General features: G+C 33.2%; 1 pseudogene; it reads left to right on the forward strand.

Moving 5' to 3' along the window:
- Positions 1–21,359, forward strand: part of LOC128170667 (uncharacterized) — a 55,653-nt pseudogene that overhangs the window by 4,545 nt on the left and 29,749 nt on the right.

Genomic DNA, 21,359 nt, shown 5'->3' on the forward strand with positions numbered 1-21,359 from the left:
TCTCAGTTTCTGGACCTAACCACTTCTCTTTCAAGAATTTTTAATGGGCCACGCACAGTGTGACCATATACAAGTTCAAAGGGACTCAAACCCAAGGACTCTTGTTTAGCATCCCTAACAGCAAATAATAGATAGGGGATCCCCTGGTCCCAATCTTTCTCATTTGACAAACAATATGTACGCATCATAGTCTTTAGGGTCTGATGAAACCTTTCAAGAGCCCCCTGGGATTCTGGGTGATATGCACTTGAAGTGTGATGTTTGATACCTAACTAAGTCCCCTGGGACTATCAGAATTCAACTTCTTTCTCTGTAATGCCCAACATTCTGATTTAATATGGCCTTTTCTCTTGCAATAATTACATATTGACTTGGTAGTCATGAATTGTCTGGTAGCCCACGAGAATAGTCATTATTTGAATTTCTCTGTTTTGTAAATGACCCTTTATGAGTAAGTGCATAGTCATCAGCTGCAGTAGCAGCCTGCTCCAAGTTTTCAACTTTGTGAAAATTAGCGACATCAATCAACCAGACTTGTAAGGGATTTATTAGGACCCGTGTGAAAATTAGCGACATCAATCAACCAGACTTGTAAGGGATTTATTAGGACCCGACACTCCAAACCACAAAGATAGTGTAATGTTTTGCAAAAAAGCAAATTGCAATTTAAAATATGCAAGTACTAATAGTTGTAGAGTGTTTCGGCAGTTATGAGCCTCATCAGGGGTCTGCAAGAATAGCTGATGTTTATTTTAGGTGAGACCTGATTATCTCGTCGCTAATGTTTTTGTGCTTGCTGAAAGCTATAATAGGTCGAACATCAAAAGAAGATTTGCATTCAGAATTCCTAAGTACAATATCCCAATACTTTAAAATTCGCTTTTTGAGTCCTTTAAGGCAAGGATTGAATTTAGTAACCAATACCGTAGGGTTACGTAGTGCCTTCTTTGGAGTCTTATTGAGGATGAGTTTTGTTCGATTTGTGTTTGTTGTTTCTTGGATAATTGGGTCGATTTCTTGGGGAGAGTAGCCCCGCTTTGACAGATGCGCCTTAAACTCATTGAGTGTAGCATTCAGAATTGTAGGGTCGGTAGTATTTCGTGCATGTCTAATGCATTCTCCTTTAATGAAACCTTTAAACACAGATGGGCTATGAGCGCTCTGTCTGTGTAGATATTGAAAGTTGTTTGTAGGTTTGATAAATGACTTGATGTCAAGCTTGTTAAAGGTTTGAAATCTGGGGCCTTTGTAAACTGTAGTATCAAGAAAATTCACAGAAGATGGTGAGACTTCAAACGTAAATTGAAGATGCTTGTGACAATGATTGCCAATTTGAAAAAAATCCTTTATTTCCTCTGTGGTGCCGTTGAAGATAATAAAGCCATCATCCCGATATCTTCCATAGAACAACATTTTGTTTGCATGACGAAATTGTGTAACAATATGCTGTGTGATTTGATACATTCTAATGTCACAAATTTCTGGACTTGGAATTGCACCCATGCTTGCTCCAATGATTTGCTTGTAGAATTTTCCGTCAAATTCAAAGTAATTGTTTTCTAAAACGCATTTCAATAAAAGCGTTAGCTCCTTGGGTGTGGGATAAGGAATGTCTGATTTAATTTTATTAGCCTGCGTGTAAGTCTCGTGCACCGATGAAAGAAGTTCATTGAATTCCATGTTTGTGTACATGCTTGTCACGTCATAAGTAATTAATAATGCGTTAGGTGACGGCGTGAGACTTTCAATTTTGTTGATAAAGTCCGCAGTATCTTTAATATACGTTGATTGTTTTTGTACGATAGGGACGAGAAAGTGATCGCAGTACTGTCCTATTTTCCTTGTCGGCGTGTTGCATTGCGCGATAATTGGTCTACCAGGTGGTAATTTTCTGATGCTGCATTGACCGTTCATTAAAGCGTTGTAAATGTGTTCAGGAATTTTGTGGGTTTTTGGTAGAAGATAAAGATGACCACATTTTAATGAAGGTTTATTGTCATTCAGAAACTTGTAAGTTTCTTTGTCTATTGACCCATTTATATGCATTTCCGAAAGTACTAGTATATTTTGAATATCATTATGCAGCTTGAGCATGTTCGGTTCAGGTACCTGCATATAGTGTTTGGATAACAGTTGTCGATGTGCTTCTGAGACATACTGATCTATGTTCATAATGACAATGGTATTACTTTTATCTGCTTTTTTTTATAACGATGTCGTTGTTATTTTTAAGCGATAAAATAGCCGCACGCTCAGATTTAGAGATATTCGATCTCGTGTTTACAATTTCCATTGAGGAAAGTTCAAGTTTTGTTTTATCTATGTAATCCTCGAGTTCTCGGCAAGCCAAAGGCGGCATAAACCCAGACTTTGTTTTAAAGGGGTGAATCGGCGAGTTGTCTCCGGTATCAAAGTGGAATTTGCATTTGAGTTTTCTTGCAAATTCGTCAAAGTCTTTGAGAAGTAAACGCTTAGCGTTGTTATTTTTTGGCGTAGGAATGAATTTTAAGCCTTTGCTCAAAAGTGAGAGCTCGTCTTTGGATAGCGTGTGCGTGATAGGTTTAACACGAGCTTGTCTCCTATGGCCGTAGATTTTTTACAGTGAGCCTGATAAGCCCGTAAATAATTACACGTGCGTTTCACGGTTTTGTTTTTTTAATCCGTCTATTTAATCGTCGAGCCATTTAAATAGAGGAGCTGCGTGTGTACAATAACAACAATTAGTGTGTAGGTTAGGTAGGAATCCGTCTAATTACCAATGTGTGTTGGTAGATTAGAGGATACTGGTAATGTAACGCAGTGAGAACTGATAGCCCAATTTATAGATTAATTGCGGTCACGTGAAGGCTGCTGTGTGCGATCGCGTTAGTCAAACCCAGTGGGTGCTTAATGGGTTATGAATTGTAGTAATTGGTTCTTAATAAAGCACCTACCGTCTAATATACGCTATGTCGTAATATTAGAGGTAAAAATGAGAACCCGTTTTAGTTTCAATTGTTGATCATGGGTGGATTAACAATGCAAATGAATGAAAAAAATAAAACAAAAACATAAAAGTGAATCAAAAGTCATGAACTATATTGAAGCAATGAGACAGAAACTTGGTCTCAAATGATATGGTTTAATACTTAGGCTCTTAGTGCCAAAGCAGTAGGTGCACTATTAATGGTGCAAGCAGGCGTTATACAAATAGCACAGAATATATGAAAGTTAATATGGTTTGCTTCTCTGAACATAGCTATGTCCTCTGTATCGGTAATGTCCCACATTCCTTTGTTGTTTGGAATGACCTTTGTGGTTTGTGGACGTGTACGATGCGTGGCCCGGTCTTGTAGGTTGATTATATAACGAGAGAAGTTTTTGACGATGTTCTTGTAGTTCAGTCTTGTGCTTGGCCGTTATGGCTGTGATGGCATCGTCTAACTTTCTTTTTTCAGTGGCAAAGGTATAGCCGTCGGTTTCAGCTTGCAGACTTTTTAAATGTTCTTCCCCTAATTTGTTACTTTCACTTTCTTTTTCACTGATCAAGCGCTCTAGGTAACTTAGAATAGAGTTTCCGAACGCCGAGGTAGTTTCTTTTTGTAATCCAAGGAGAAAAGTGCCAAAGTTGTCGTTATCCTCTCTAGGGAGGTTTAACTCACAATGGAGTTTGCTTCCGAACCACGATGGGAAGCGGCCCGTCCTTAATCCATGAGAAATACTCTCTTTACGTTTGGCGTAAAGTTGGCGGGTAGACAGAATGGCTTCAGTAGACTCCAAGACTTTTGATTTCGTCAATGCCGATGTTCTATCAATATCTGGTAGATTGATAGACATGTCCAAGTCCTGTATAGCTGCTTCTGTGTTTGAAGGAACTTGGTCTTTCATGATGTCCATGTAATCAACTTCTGACATTTTCGTAGAAGATTTCTTGAGGGAGAGCTTGTTAAAATGCTGGTACATAGTAACAGAATGAGGGCTGATGCTGGGGTTGTGCATATTTGAATAAACCAATGTGTTTGATTTATAAGAGAAGTATAATAAACCAACTTTGAAGTAGCAATCCAGTCCTTTACATATTCAAGTTAATTTGGTAAAGGAAGTGATGGTAGTAAAATGTCTCAGAAGACAATAGAAACAGGTGTGGTTTGAGATGTTGGAAGACCAAATAAACAACACAAGTCGATCGCTGTCCAAGGGAGGGCGATGCACGGGATGATGCCGGTGGGACATTGTCCCTAGTCAAAGTGTGAAAATTAGCGACATCAATCAACCAGACTTGTAAGGGATTTATTAGGACCCGACACTCCAAACCACAAAGATAGTGTAATGTTTTGCAAAAAAGCAAATTGCAATTTAAAATATGCAAGTACTAATAGTTGTAGAGTGTTTCGGCAGTTATGAGCCTCATCAGGGGTCTGCAAGAATAGCTGATGTTTATTTTAGGTGAGACCTGATTATCTCGTCGCTAATGTTTTTGTGCTTGCTGAAAGCTATAATAGGTCGAGCATCAAAAGAAGATTTGCATTCAGAATTCCTAAGTACAATATCCCAATACTTTAAAATTCGCTTTTTGAGTCCTTTAAGGCAAGGATTGAATTTAGTAACCAATACTGTAGGGTTACGTAGTGCTTGCTTTGGAGTCTTATTGAGGATGAGTTTTGTTCGATTTGTGTTTGTTGTTTCTTGGATAATTGGGTCGATTTCTTGGGGAGAGTAGCCCCGCTTTGACAGATGCGCCTTAAACTCATTGAGTGTAGCATTCAGAATTGTAGGGTCGGTAGTATTTCGTGCATGTCTAATGCATTCTCCTTTAATGAAACCTTTAAACACAGATGGGCTATGAGCGCTCTGTCTGTGTAGATATTGAAAGTTGTTTGTAAGTTTGATAAATGACTTGAAATCTGGGGCCTTTGTAAACTGTAGTATCAAGAAAATTCACAGAAGATGGTGAGACTTCAAACGTAAATTGAAGATGCTTGTGACAATGATTGCCAATTTGAAAAAAATCCTTTATTTCCTCTGTGGTGCCGTTGAAGATAATAAAGCCATCATCCCGATATCTTCCATAGAACAAAATTTTGTTTGCATGACGACTTGTGTAACAATATGCTGTGTGATTTGATACATTCTAATGTCACAAATTTCTGGACTTGGAATTGCACCCATGCTTGCTCCAATGATTTGCTTGTAGAATTTTCCGTCAAATTCAAAGTAATTGTTTTCTAAAACGCATTTCAATAAAAGCGTTAGCTCTTTGGGTGTGGGATAAGGAATGTCTGATTTAATTTTATTAGCCTGCGTGTAAGCCTCGTGCACCGATGAAAGAAGTTCATTGAATTCCGTGTGAAAATTAGCGACATCAATCAACCAGACTTGTAAGGGATTTATTAGGACCATCTAAATATGTTCTAATTTCTGGATGAATGCAATTTTTGAATTCCTCAATCAAAATAATTTGCTTTAACTTTTCAAAATTTGAACCCACATGCTTAGATGAGCACCATCTTTCAAACAAATTCTGTTTTTTCTCGAGAAAATTCAACATGAGTCTGTTCATTGAATTTCTTATAGTTGCGAAACTTTTGTCTGTAAGCTTCTGGCACAAGTTCATATGCTTTTAAGACATTCTCTTTGATAATATCATAATCTGTACTTTGGTGCAGAAACAATGCCCCATAAATTTCACGAGCTTTCCCGATAAATGTACTTTGAAGCAAGAGTGGCCATATTTCTTTAGGCCAATTTAAATTTTGTGCCACTTTCTCAAAATGAATAAAATACTTGTCAACATCTTTCTCTTGAAATCTAGGAACAAGTCTTATATTTTTTGCAACATCAAAGTCAGGTTTAGATCCAGCATTTGCCTCAGCTTCTTCTCTTTTCAATTTTTGAGTGTCAAATTCTAATTGCTTCATTGCCAATGCATACTCATGTTCTCTTTCATTCCTCTCTTTTTCATACTCTCTCTCTTGTTCTCTGGTCAATCTCTCTTGTTCAAATTTTTCCCTTTCATATGCACGTCTTTCTCTTTCTTGCTCTATCTCTAATTGTTTAAATTGCAACTCAAATTCATAATCTTTTTTCACAGGCTTTTCTACTTCAACAACCAATGACATAGCACTTGACTCTAAAACCCATTCTTCTACCAAATACTGCACAACAACATTTCTTATTTCTGCTTTCCTAGAACTACGTTTCACATTCAAGCCAAACTTTGTTACAAACAAAAAAAGTTCATCTTTTGTCAGATATTGAAGCCTGCTTGCGTCAGGCGATTTCAAAAAATCCTCTAAGCTAAAAACCATTTTGACTGGCGTTTAAAAAAAAAAAATTCAACAAATTATACAAAGTTAATCAAAAATATTCGAGATATCGACCCCTTTTAGTAATTACCAAATAAAATGCCGAATGTTCAATATCCCGGACGAGCCCCCAATTTGTAACGTGCGCTGAATTAGAAATCTAAAATTAGCCTAAAAACTTTCCCCAATTCTAAATATAGCGACACTTACAAAAGACACCAGTCAAAACGATTAACGTTTACACATTTAATAGATTACATATATCTCAAAACACACAAACGATAAACAAATACAGAATCAAATAATCTTAACAAATTTTCACAGATACTCAGCTGATTGAATGGCGACAGGACGGTGCAGTTTTACGGGTCGGTACGCACACACGGACGAATTACAGTTCACAGGAAGATCACAGTTAACAGACGGATCACAGTTCACAAAAAGTTAAAGACGGTCCAACAGTCACAGTTAAATGTAGATCCCGCACGGCATGGCCGAATTACCGAGGATTCCTCAATGTCTTTCCTCTCTGATCCCTGGCGTCTCTCTAACCTCGCAGAAGACACTACACCTTCTGTCGCGCGCTATGACGTCACACATAAACATAAACACAAAACAGCTGATCATCATAACAATATTTAATAATTTTTTTTATATTCACCAAAGATGTCCAGTACAAGGTATCTCCCAATAATGCTTGATGCATCGTCCCATACTGACTATTCACCATGACGTTAATTAGTCTACCCGCGTTCTTTGTTACCCCGTTCTGAAAAGTTATTTCCAATTTTCTCACCAGAGGTCGTGCTTCGCAAGCGTTCTATCCATCAAAACTGAAATTGCGCATTCAAGAAACGAATTGCCTCGTTTTATCTGTTCAACAATTTTCAAATTTTAACTTCTATGTATACTCTTAATAAGTTACCAATAAATATATTCGTTCTTTACGTAATATTTCAATAGTACTAGTATTTCATTGTAAGCGTATATACCACTTTACTTTTGTTTTTGCTATTTTATCGAGCTGGTTTATCGAAAATAAAAGTAGGTTTTTAATTAATTTTACAATAACTACTAATCTGGTAGAATTCAATTATAGTTTATGGACATCATTTGTCTCGCGTTGAAATGCCAAAGTTGTAAGCAGTTAATCTGGTGCAGGCATGTTTGAGTTTATTGGCAAATTTCTTAATTTATAAGTATAGATGATAACTGATTATCAGGAAAACTTCAATTATAGCTTACGGATATCATATGCCTTGTGTTGAAATATCAAAGTTTTAAGTAGTTACTCTGCTGCAGGCATGTTTGAGGTATTTTTTGCAAAATGTCTTAAAGGCCAAGAAAATAAGCACCGCCTTCAAATTTACCAGGTCAGTGTACCCCTGTCAATCAACCGAATTGAGGCCCCAGATTGGATGTTAGAATATGATTGACATTCGTTTACTCGTACTGCGTATACCATGTCTAGCGCTCGCGACGATCGTGCAGTTGACTTTTGTCTTTTGATGGATACCGTGACGATAATACGCCATGTCGTTTACAATCATTAGAAACTACTGTTGACAGCGACTAAATTGAATAAAATTTTCTGCTCTTGACAATTGCGAAAGATATGAATTAAAAATATACTCGTACGTGGTTTATGTAAAACAACAAACGCGCTGTTCACCTGTCAAAATCACGAGGCGCCTATCATCTATGAGAACTTTCTTTTATAAATATAATGTTTGTGAATAGTTGAGAATACAGAATTGAATTAAATCAAATATTGCGACCACGATTCTAACTTAAGTAATCATATTTCTTTGAGAATTTCCACGAGCCAAAACCGAAAAGAAACAAGTACAGACAACTCTGGAAAATGCGCAGCAGGTAGAATCGTGCAATTTAGCAGCTGATGGTAGAAGTAATACAAACGTATATTGTATAAATGTTGCATTAGTATTTGAGTACGGTACGATGATAACATATTTCATAAAACATTGGATAAACTCTCACTAGATCCCGTCAGAAACTTGTTTAAACAAACGAAAGATTTTGGCCATGTCGCTCGCGGTTATTTTCTGTTTTTATATTCATCTCAATGGTCGACAATTTGCTTTACCAAGTACATAAATACGATATTTTTCTAGATCATTCAAAAAAACACTGTTGAGAGCATTTTAACACCCCCTGTGTATATACATGTATACACGAGCTATAGTCTGTCCCAAGATATCTTGGATTCACATTTTGCTTAATTGCTTGATATTTATACATTGTAAATACCTCAGGGTTCAAACGATGTTCATTCAAAAGTATAAAGAAATTCCAAGATTTCTCAGTCGAAACGCCCCTGTTCGCGTATCAGGTTTCAATACAAAGCTAAAAATGAGATTTCTACGGAGATTTTGTATTGCAGCAAGCCCGGATGATAACGTTGAAAAATTGCGCGATGTATTCCGAGTGTATTCCGAATGGAGTAAAGAAGTAAACATTCCCCATTATAAATCTCTGTAAGGAATCTGTTTTCGTTCCTGTGAATTTTTCTGAGTGACAGTTGATAATGTGTCAATGAAATTATCTTAGAAATTATCCCTTTCAACTATTTCAAGTGCGCTTTTTTCACAGGTATGTGTATTTTTTTTAAAATTCGTCCAAATGTGCTGCATAAATATCTTGGAACAGACTATAGTATGTTACCCCGGGGCTTCACACATTTATCGACATAACCTCCACCCCCACCTTAACTTTCCTGAGCTAAACCATCCGGTTAAAAACCCCGGCCTTATATTTATAAGTATAGATATTCTGAAACATTTACTATAGACGTGAAATATGTTACGGTGTTTAGTATTAAGACAATTTTTCCCGATCATGAAATAGTGAATAGTTTGCTTTAATAGTATAAGTATTATCCTAGCGATTAAAGCACCTAGCTTGACCTCTATGCAAAAAAAATATTTGCTGTTACGACGTCAGTAAATAAAAAAGCAAGGAAAGACATTTTTGTTATTATTTTTCGCTAATTATTTGAAATGCATTATTATGTTTGATAAATTCAGAATTGCTTTGTAGTATACAAAAAAAATCGTGATATCGATTCTGAAACTACAACAATATATCAAGTAAATATAAAGGTATCATGACGTTAAATGAATACTACTCTTTTTAGCCCAGTTTGTTAATACCAACACAGAAGCTGTAAGCAGTTCAACTTATCCTGGTTACGTATCATCACGAACTGTGGACGGTGATATTGATCAGAATCACACAAGTTGTTCTCATACCGATAATTTGGGAAGTATCACAGAGGCGTGGCTACGTATTGACCTTGGTACAATGTACAGTGTCAAATCAGTCAGGTTCTGGTACAGAGGGGACAGTAAGTATCAATAAAAATGAGAAACTCAATTATCTATGAAGACCATCTTTAACTTTTCAAAAGGGTATTACGAATATTTTAGTGTGTTTTGACCACCAATTGAAAAAAAAATCCTGTTAGGCCGAGATAAAACAATCTAATGGCTTACAACGTAAACTATCATCTCCGTTGAACGTTTAGAATAGTAACTGTAACCACATGCGAGTCGTATAGGTAAAATATTCCGTAAACAATTAATGACAAACATGTATCTGTATATTACTACATCACCTATTAATTAATTGTAGTTAATGCTTTTTATCATACTTCTCACAGAAGGAAGTACAGCCTGAATGTCATTATTTCTAAGCTAGACGATATTCTAAGATATTGAAGTCAGCAGTGCATTAAGAAAGTTGATAAATTGCGATATAACTTCTACAAAAAAAACCGGGAATTCTGATGTCATGATGCAAATGTGGTTTAAAAAAAGGCCTATTTCATGTTTTAAAATCAATAAAGTCTAAAAGCTTCGTCTTCAAAACCCACTTTTCCTGATATTTATTGAGAAACATCGATTTGATCTGAGTGTACATGTACCTATGCAAATATTTATTTTTAGTTACTGTTTTGTTTGAATTTAAAAAAAAATACCAGTTGTGAAAAAAATGAAAACCATATTTCTTTATAATAAACAATTATAGGGGGATCGGCGTACCACAACACAGAACGACTCCGCGGCTACTCTCTCCGTGTGTCCAATTATACCTCTGTACCACCAATAGAGTCATGTTACACAGACCCAGGAATCGTCACACTACCCATCATTGTAGAGAAGGACTGTGAGAGGACAGCTCGATACATCTGGATCTTTCAGTCTAATAAACCAAACTACGAGTCGTGTCCAATTCTAGAGATATGTGAAGTCCAGGTTTTTGGTATGATTGAATTAAATCCATTATATTTCTACCTGTTTTTCTACTAAAAATTGACAATTTATAATGTCTATGTACATTTTTATAAAATGTAATATTGTGGAATATAGACAACTTTAAGTAGGAGAGGACTCGTATTATTTTACAAGGTACAAAGCAATTTAACAAATTTGAAAAACAAAAATGGCATATCTCCTATCTGATTAAAATTAATTGCAACATTATGGTGGATCTTGGTACAGCTTTAGTTTTAAAAACACTCGAACTCTCACGTGTTGGCATTTGTCGATATATTTTAAGGTGATTATTTTAACATTAATTACACGTTCACATGTCATGTAGATGCTTATCAAATGATTCCTTTAATGTTCAGAATTTGACTTTCCTGTACTTTTTCAGAAGTAGAATGTATTATATTGATTTACATTTATGCATGTGAAGAAGTGTAAGAATGATGCCTTATAGTTTTAAGTTATTGGGAGTTGATTTTAATCAACTCTCCTATGCACTTACTCGGGCAAAGCAAAAGTGAAACAGTGTTTGGACCTAAGCACAAATCAATACCGCTGACAACACTTAGTTCTTGAAAATAATCGATAAATTCGATGCTATGTATTCTGAAGCATTGTTTTTCAAAAAAAAATATTTATTGATACCATGAAAATGATATGATTTTAAATTGTACAAACAGTTTAGATTTTTTTTAAAGTCGTATGTATTCCTACGCTCGAGTTCAGTGTAGTCTCGTTCAACCAGACGCTTGGCTGTCTCTGTTAATCTTGCCTGGATCCATACAATTTCTCAGAAATATTTCGTTTACTGATACTATTTGCCATACAAAATCACATATCGTTGATTTCGAATAAATGATATTCGATAAAATCAACTCCCGTCAGTACTTCAGTACTTTGATTATATAACTATTAGAAAATTACAAATAGCATGTGATTTGATTTTCACCTGTCCTTTCTTTAGGATGTGAAGTTGGATATTATGGCGAAAACTGCTCAACGACATGTGATCATTGTAAAAACAACGGTACTTGTGGTATAAGAAATGGAGAATGTGACAGTCTGGGTTGTGCAACTGGATATCTAAAAAAGAGTCCAGATGAAACCTGTAAACGTAAGGCAATGTAAATACTGCAAGGATAAACTATTCAAATAGTTCAAATGTTGCCGGATGTCATTTACTGACATACCGCGACCAAACCACTGTGAGACTACTGGTGTCGGTATTGTGTTACCCCAATACATTGTACATGTATCTGATAAGTTCAGATCCCTTCAATTTTAGAGTAACTAAGATTCGTACTTGACCCGTTCTTTCTATTGGTTAACCTGACTTGACTTAGGATTTACTGGCTTCTTCTTTTTAAAAACCAGCTTTTACAAATAAATGGTGTCTAAAAAAATATATATATATTTGTCAACGTACGAATATCAGGATGTTGTTAGGTTAAATAGACAAGGGTTTGCTCAGGACTTTTATGTGTGAACTCAGGTTGTTCAAGAGTACATTTAATTGAGATTGTGCACTGGATAGAAAAACTTATAATTTAAAAAACATTTTTAAAAAAATACCATTTGATGTTTGTTTAGTAACATTTTGATTAAAAAGCAAGAAAAGTAGGCAAAAAGTATTTCTTTGGTTTATAAAAATGTACATATAAAATCTGTGTTTAAAGTGCACTGATATATTCAATGAATTAAACTGCAATACATCATTAATTACGCACCCTAATAAGTTGCATATAATAGAATTGAAAAATCTTACTTAATGTTTCCTATATAGACTAATCCTCGATTTTTGTTAACGTAAATTTATTACAACGTTCTTAGGTTAGATATGGTAGACAGACTCAGTGGTATAACCAGGGTTTGTAAGTGTAAACTAATGATGTTCCGGACTACATTGAACTGTGTTGGGACACAGTATTGTTAACTAACAATATAAAACATTCATTAAACCCATGGATGATTTATAATTTAAATGCATCGAAAAGCCAAAAACTTCAGGTGAAGTCAATTTCTTGGTTTATATACTTTTAAAAAAACCTGTGCACTAAGAAATTCAAGGAACTGAACTTAAAATATATCATATTAGTGATATATATTGCCTCTTAGAAAACAAACAGTTAGAACGGGGTGTTAATATCTTTTTTTATAATTGTCATAATACATTTATAAATAGCGTAGAATAATGCAATGCCATGTATAACACTCTAACATAAATCGTGTGTGTAGGTTGCCAACCCGGTTGGTATGGAGAAGACTGTAAATTAAGGTGTGGTCATTGTCTTGGGAGAGAACCTTGTCATCACATTAATGGTAGCTGTCATCGGGGCTGTCAGGATAATTATATAACAGACTGGTGTTCCACGTGTAAGAAACATGTCTTAGGTTCTTTATGTATTCATGATTTACCAAAATATAATTTTAGGTTTTACCATAAATTAACTTCAGTTATTGAGATATTGCTTTTTAAAAATATGTTTATCTTATAAAGAAATTTTATTTTGTCGCGGATGATCTGTAAAAATGATGAAGATTATACATGTAGTTGCTGTTTTGATAATTTATATATCGAAACGTCTTAAATGCAGATAAAAAAAATAAATAATGGGATTTTCAAGGAATTATTTTGGTAAAGCATATTCTTTTTTGGAACTTAATGAGATCTACTTAGAGGTGTTTATTTTTTTATTAATTATAATGATTGTAATTACAACTGACCTTTATTCAGATAACTTTGTATATTCTTTGAAATTTTCAATTGCAACCTGGAAGCTATGATTTAAAATAACTTCACGTGTGTGTTGTAGATTTACTCAATGTTGAGGTTTATAATGACAGTACACCAGATCTCACCATTGTGTTCCTGATAGTGGGTCCTTTCGCTGGTTTATTGGTCATTGTGCTCTGTGTCCTTACTCTGACGTGTTTATTGAGGTAACAGTTCATTCTATTCATTGCAATCTAAATGTCTGTTAAACAGAAGTTATAAAAACAGATTCCATTCTCAGGCGGGATCATAAAAGAATTTTACATTTAAGTGTTAGGTTTTTTTTGGACATAAATGCTTCATAATAGCAAAATGAAGTTCGGATTTGCAATAAAAGTTTTGCGGTGTCGCGTAAAGTAGCTTTATGTCAGTCTCAATCTATACTAGAATATAAAGCAAATGATGAATAAATAAATATTGAACTTAAAATTAAGAAACTATTCTGGTTTTTGACCTCATATTGTTTATGCTATTTAAAAAAGCAGTTCGAGTACATGACTACGTTATAGGGTCATGTATGGTTATTTCGTGTGACTTCATGGTTATTGATTTATTGCATCGAAAAAAATAATTATTCTTAGCATGTCACCAAATTGTATAATATACTTTCTCATTTGTAGGCAATCAGGCAGGAAAGGAGGAAAACAAAATAATGACATTTGTCAAGATCTTATAGAGCAAGGTTGAATGCTTTCAGTTCCGTCAATTAGTGAAAAAATCGTAAAAAATCTGAATTTAATATTTTAAAATGTTTTTGTTAACACAGACCCAGATGATGACGAGTCTCCAGAAACTTTAGACGACACCATACTTTACACAACAGTACAAATCCGCTCTAAAAGCGTAAAGACAACTGATCTTCCCTCCGTCATCAAAACGTTAGAAAAGGATACCGATAAAGGCTTTACTGAAGAATTCAACGTATGACATAGTGCTCTATTTTTTCAGTATGATTTCTTTTAAAAAATGATACGATCAGAAAAACTGTTAAAAAAATAAGATTAAATTAAATCCTATGGCTTACTTTACATTATTTTATTGAGTGTGTTTTTGATAAAGTTTGTAAAATATTATCACTTTTAAACAAATTTTACCCTGAGATTGATTTCCGTTATAAAAAAAAAAAGAAAAGTAAAAATAGATCAAAGCAAAAAAATACTCTTACTAACAAACATGCCAAAATTCTGTGATTTGCGATTTTACTATGCAAACATCCTAATTCAGTGTAGATTCTAATTTGTAAAAACTGCGGTAATTTGATTGATTCTTCAAAACTCATGTTCTACTAAAACCTTTATTTAACAATCTAGTATATTATTTTTAAAACATAATAATGTGAAATGTTTTGGCAAGTCTTTTATTAGTCTGAATGTTAGGACTCAATTAGAGGTCCAGGTTTTTACATCGGATTGTATTAGGGGGAAATAATTATAATCTTTGAAACAACAATACACAGTGAAAATTAAATAATATTATCTTGATGAAGATTGAAATTTAACATAAATTTTTTTTTTACACTAAAAATTTGATGTTACGGTGCAGGTATAGTTTATGTGTATTACGTGGCTGTCATAATTGAACGTGACGTTATTGAAAAAAGTCAACCAACACGATTTAAATGTATATGTATATGACAAATGATAAAAAAAAAAGTCTTTTAACAATTTTTTCAATTGTAATATTTTCAAATATCGAGTATGTAATACATGTACACATTTAAAGGGTAGATTTTAATTTTGTTCTCCAATCTATGCAAATGACAATCATCCAACCCTGCGCCGTTTTCGAAGCTAAAGTTTCACTTTATAAATAAAAAAAAAATTAGAGCTGTTGCTTATCTGAGCCAATGGGCCTCATGTTTATTTGGATTTTTTTGTAGTCTATACCTTATGGGGAGCAATCTGACATCAACTGCACAGTAGGCAAACTTCTACAAAATATTCCAAAGAATAGGTTCAAGACAACCTTTCCGTGTAAGTATACCTTATGGCAAATAACATCTAAAATCTTTAAATATTAATGCAGTTAATTTTCTTCAGAGGAGCAATTAACATTTGATCTTTTTAGATGACCACTCTCGAGTTGTTCTCCAGTCATCAACAGATGGAGATTATATCAATGCCAATTACATTAAGGTTTTAAACTTACCCTATATCTGTGATTTGTCATAGTTATTTTTTTTAAAAGTATAACAATCTGTACATTAAAAAAAACTATTGTTTCAGAATACTGACGACGATGTAGCTTACATTGCATCTCAAGGTCAGTTGAAACCAATATATGTGTTAGATCACTGATATTGAAAGTTAAAAAAAAATGGATATGTATTGAAATAAAATGACGAAACATTATAATTACAGGACCGAAACCTAAGACAGTTGGAGACTTTTGGCAAATGGTATGGCAGGAAAATGTGTTTGTCATTGCCATGGTTACCAACCTAAAAGAGGGAAAGAAAGTGAGGAAACGCAAATATAAAAAATAAAAAATACCATAATTCATTTGTATCATGCTGATTATTCAAGTTGCTCTTGGTGGATCCATGCACATATTTTACATCAAATACCATAAATATGCATGAATTATGTAAGCTCACAATACACATTTTATATAATTATACTGCAAAACAAAGCATTTGATTGTGCATTCTTTATAACATTACTAAACTGAGCATGTAGTATTTTTTTTCAATCAGGATCAAATGTCAGTTGATTCTTTTTCCAGATATAAAGTCCATCGTTTTAATAATTTCTGTTAAATTGATGCATTATTCGGCATTTTAAAAAAAGGATCCCAATGACGAGAAAAATTTACATAACAATTCTATATCATTGCACCTTTAAGCTGAACACCGTTCATAAATAGGCACCGTCACTCGGGTACCTGATTTATAAACCTTTTGATTTCCGCACAACCGATTGCACACCTGAAACTCGCGGTCGACGTGTAGTATTCTTTTTGTCTTTGGATTTTATGCATTTTATTCTTCTTCTATATGCATATTATCTTTGTAAATTTTATGTTGACTAGTTTATTTGATGTTAGTATTCTCCTGGCTTGAAAAGAATGCGTAAAACTTGATAATTTCATTGCAAACGATTGCAGACGAGACAAGATGTCCGCACAGGTGAGACCACTAGAGCAAAATACTTTAAACTGCTAAGTCTGCAGGTTATATAGGGGTTGTAGGGATAGTGGTGATAAAAGAAAAATATGGCGGACAGTGCCTATTTACGAGCAGTGTTTAGCTTTAACAAAGTAAACACGTTTTGTTAAAAATGTTCATCTGTATGAAGATAAAAAATTTTGATTAGAAAAAAAAAATAAATACTTACTTCATCGATAATAGTGTTTATATTAATGTTATACAATGCCATAGTACACAATAGCATAAGGAATGTGTTTGAATTTCTTATATCCTAGCATATGAATGCTACAAATTATTACGTACAGTGTATCTATCTATAAATAAAAACATTGAACAGCATATACTATCATAACATATCACAACATTGCACAATGTATGCTTTGTATATATTTTTAACTGTAGGAATGTTACCAATAACGGCTTGTGCTAGTGTATCACTACCAAGTACCGAGTTTTTGTTTTGAGGATCTATTGTTTTATTAAACTGTTCATTTAGAAAACCTACAGGTGAGCTTTTTCACAACGAGCTTGCATTACGGATCACTTTCTTCTAGCATAAAGAAAATTGTTAAAGCATCGTCTAACATATGTCTAATTAAAGTAGATATTTTACTGCAAACTTATATATTAACATGATTAACATTGTTTGACTCAGTTCTTTGTTAATAAGTGATAATTTGAAAATATACATACAGTGGTTTTAGCTCGATGATAGTATGACCTGATGTAAAATTGTTAAAATGAAGGTAAAACATTGGAAGTCGACCTATAATTTACGGAAATAAGACCCTTTCCAGAAGGATTCAAAATAAGAATGGCATCATGCATAAGTCCGATTATAATTTAGTCAAATCATATGCATCTTATTTCAGATCAAATGCGAGAGATACTGGCCACTTTCTGGAAACAACAAAATGCTGCTAGAAACATTTACAATTCAAATGCTGTCTGAGAAAGCATATGCCAATTTTGCAATCCACCATCTTAAACTGATTAACAGAAAAGTAAAGTATTGAGGGGAAAATGGATTAATATTTGTTTTAAATAATGCATCATTGTTTGTATCAAATGTTTATTCAGCAACTGGGTTTTTTTTTATTGATTTGAAGGTTTTGTGTAAAACTAAGGTGTAAAAAATTGATAAAAGAAAATTATAAACTTTATTAAGAATAACAAACATGATGTTAATAATAAACGCTTCGTATTTGCTTAAAACAAGCTCTTTAATTCATTTGACAAAAAACAGTGATCGTACTTTTACTTTAGACCCAGGAAATCCGCCAAATAACACATCTACAGTACACGTCATGGCCTGACCATGGTACTCCTAACCCTGTGGAACTACTTGAATATTATCGTTATGTATCAAAGGCTATGGAACAAAATTCCAAAGAGAAACTGATTGTGCATTGCAGGTTTGATTTTGCCTATATATTTTGTTTCACTGTATTCTTGCCATGGTATCGGCCATTTTTTTTTTATATTAAACATGAATAAATTGTCAATCTATGATCACATGTGTTAATGTGTTTCATACATTGTTTTCAAACGTCAGACATCAAGTTGTTACTTGTAACAAGTACTTAAATTACTGTACATGCAGGATAAGATGTCTTTGATGTTTAAATAAATAAAATATTTCAAAAATTGTTAATAAAGAACTTAACAGTTTAACGATTGTCTACAATTCAACATATTTAAGGCAAACATTTTTAACTAGAAACAAAACAGTTGATGCTACATGAATTGTGGTTTCATGTAGTTCATCGATGATAATGCTGTAAACTATCAATTACAAAAACCCAATCTATGCCATGCCGTTATAAATAGTTGAAACTTATCGTTCAAAAAGTTTCAAATCAAAAGAATCAAAAATTACAAATGCTGTTTTTTTAATAAATTTTAACCGGCATCATACTAACATATACATTATCTTTTCTGTAATTTTAGCGCTGGTATAGGACGTACCGGGACATTTATCGCCCTTGATGCTCTACACAAACAAGGGGTCAAGAAAGGCAAAATAAACATTGTGGAGTATGTGCATACCATGAGAGAAGACCGAATGAACATGATTCAAAACCAGGTACACTGTATATAAACTTCTGTTATGATCTAGCCTATTTTTTTCCCATGAACTATTGTAGGCTTGAGACTTAGCTCATCCTTGTGATTTTGACTATTTGCCTAGTCTGTACATTTTCATACTAGCCTTTAACGTTTGAACAAATGAATAATCGTTAGGTTTTAACACTCTCAATATATTGAATTATATAGTTTTAAGATAATGCATTTGTCAAACCTATTGTAATCTATTACGTACATAGTGTTTTGTTTAGTGTTTGATAACTGATAAAAATGATTTATAATATTGATATTCCAGAACATTGATACATCAACATATACTTGGATAACATTTTTTTTTACATTTTACAGAGCCAATACAAATTCCTTTATCGTGTTCTGTACGAAAGCTTCCGAACTGGAAGTCACCTATGGCCGAGAAATAACTTTGTTCAAGAAGTCGGAACTGAGATGCAAACAGATAAAGCTGTAAACTTATCCAACTTACGAAGAGAATTTAAAGTACAAAGCTTGCATATGTTTTAACATTCTTTGTTACACAATCAAATAAATTATATGCATCACCTATTGTCCATTATGAAATAAATCAACTAATAATCAATTATTCTTGCTTCATTTAGACACATCTATATTGATTTTCATGTAAAAAATTTATGAATATATTTTTCGTGCGTTAAACAGAAATTGTATTGATAAAAGAGGTACAAATTTTGTATAAAATTCGCTTTCAAATTTTTAAAATTTTAATTTTAAATTCACAAAATAACAAATTAAAGACGGTTATATTTATGGCAAAAAAATTGATATTTCATTTATTTATTTATTTCATACAGGATTTGGAATCTTTGAAAAAGACATTTGATGAAACAGAAACACAGATTGGACTCCAAAACTCTTATTTAAATATGACTCAAAATGTGCTACCAGGTAAGAATTTCGATGACCAGAAATATCACACATGCTGTTGAACAGGACTTTTACAATCTTATACTAATAAAAATTTACTGATTGATTTAAGCCGACAATATGAGAACCATTTTATCTTCCCCAGCAACAGGTCGAGGTTCCTACTACAATGCTGTTCCATTTTCGGTAGGTTTCCATGACATCAGTCATGAGCTTAAAACATTTTACGAAGTTAAACAGAAAATAAATGGATTATTGACAATTTATTGTGAGCTATTGATAAACGTTGTTCACAAGAACACTTATGTTCATAATCATTCATTTAAGAGCTTTACAACAAAAGGCTGCATCATAGCCGGTCAGTACCCGGTCCAAGGGGCGGGGATTGATTTGATCCGCCTCCTTGTTGACCAAGACTGCAGTTCTCTGGTCTTAACATACCCACTGTCTGAAATACCACACGTAAGATGATACTCTTTTAATGATTAAATAAGCAAATAATATACAAAATAATAACATCTTCCGAGGTTTAATTATCTGATTCAAAATAAATGATAGTGATACATGCAAAAATTCCTAAAAAAAAATCTTTGTTTACCTTTTTTTGATTTTGAAAACTTGCAGCAAATCATATATATACTAATTTGGAAGCATTAACTGATCATAATTTTAGCTTATATGTTATATTGGGTAGTTATTTGATTTTGACCCAAAAATATTTGACTTTTTTTAATGAATTTCTTATGACAATGAACATGGTTTAACATGACGCATTCTTTATCATTTCTAAATTAGAGTGCTGAATGGTTTCCTAAATCATCGATAAATTATCGGGTGGAAATAAGTCCTTCAACGAAACTGACTGTTGATGTTAACAAACAAACAATCAAAATAAAGGACCAGTCCGTACGTATTGTGTTACACTTTATTTAATTTACAATGGTACGTAAATATTTACATACACATTTAACTAATCCTATTTCAAATCTAGATAAGTTGTAATAAATCTTTGATGTTTGAAACTGAAAGGTTTAGAACGAATCTTAATAGTATTTTATGTGATAAAAAGAATACAATTTCATTGAGTTTCTAAGTCTCAGGACCATTGTTACCAATCCCATATTCATATTTTTACAAAGAAAGTTGTCTTCCGCTCCTTATTTGTAACGTCACAAATTCAATAATAACGAAATGCTTCTGATTGTTCAATTTAATAAAATTATACTAAATATTTAAAAAAGTACTCTTGCTAAAAAAACCGTGTAAACATGAATAGCTATGAAGACATAATATATGACTAGCTGCTCGTATTGTTGTGTAAACAATTCTTTATATCTTATTTATGTCATACTTTATTTGTCACTAATATTTTGATTCATAAAACATAATACACTCGTGCAATATTTACTAATTTGATTACATCTGTTTTTTAAAGAATGACAGTTGGCGCAAAATTTCAATGTACGAAATAAAAGCTTGGAATGAAAACCTACCACATGTGTTACTGTACACCATCGGAAGTGTACGATCGAGGGACCATGTCGACCAAAATAACAAACTAGTCGTTTTATCCAGGTACTCAATGCATATATATATATATATATATATATATATATATATATATATATATATATATATATATATATATATATATATATATATATATATATTTATATATATATTGGCATCATGTTTTTTGTTCCCCATGTTTCAAAAATTGTACTAGCCTTGTCTAATGCCATCTTGATAATAGCAATATTATTTTTAATATTTAATATTTCAATAATAAATAATATTCGACTCCGTTTATGAATGAATGATTTCACAAAACTATGTTCACATGGAATGAATACACACCTAAATAGACAATA

This window comes from Crassostrea angulata, chromosome 2 (assembly GCF_025612915.1).
Source record: "Crassostrea angulata isolate pt1a10 chromosome 2, ASM2561291v2, whole genome shotgun sequence".
In the NCBI taxonomy this organism is placed as follows: domain Eukaryota; kingdom Metazoa; phylum Mollusca; class Bivalvia; order Ostreida; family Ostreidae; genus Magallana; species Magallana angulata.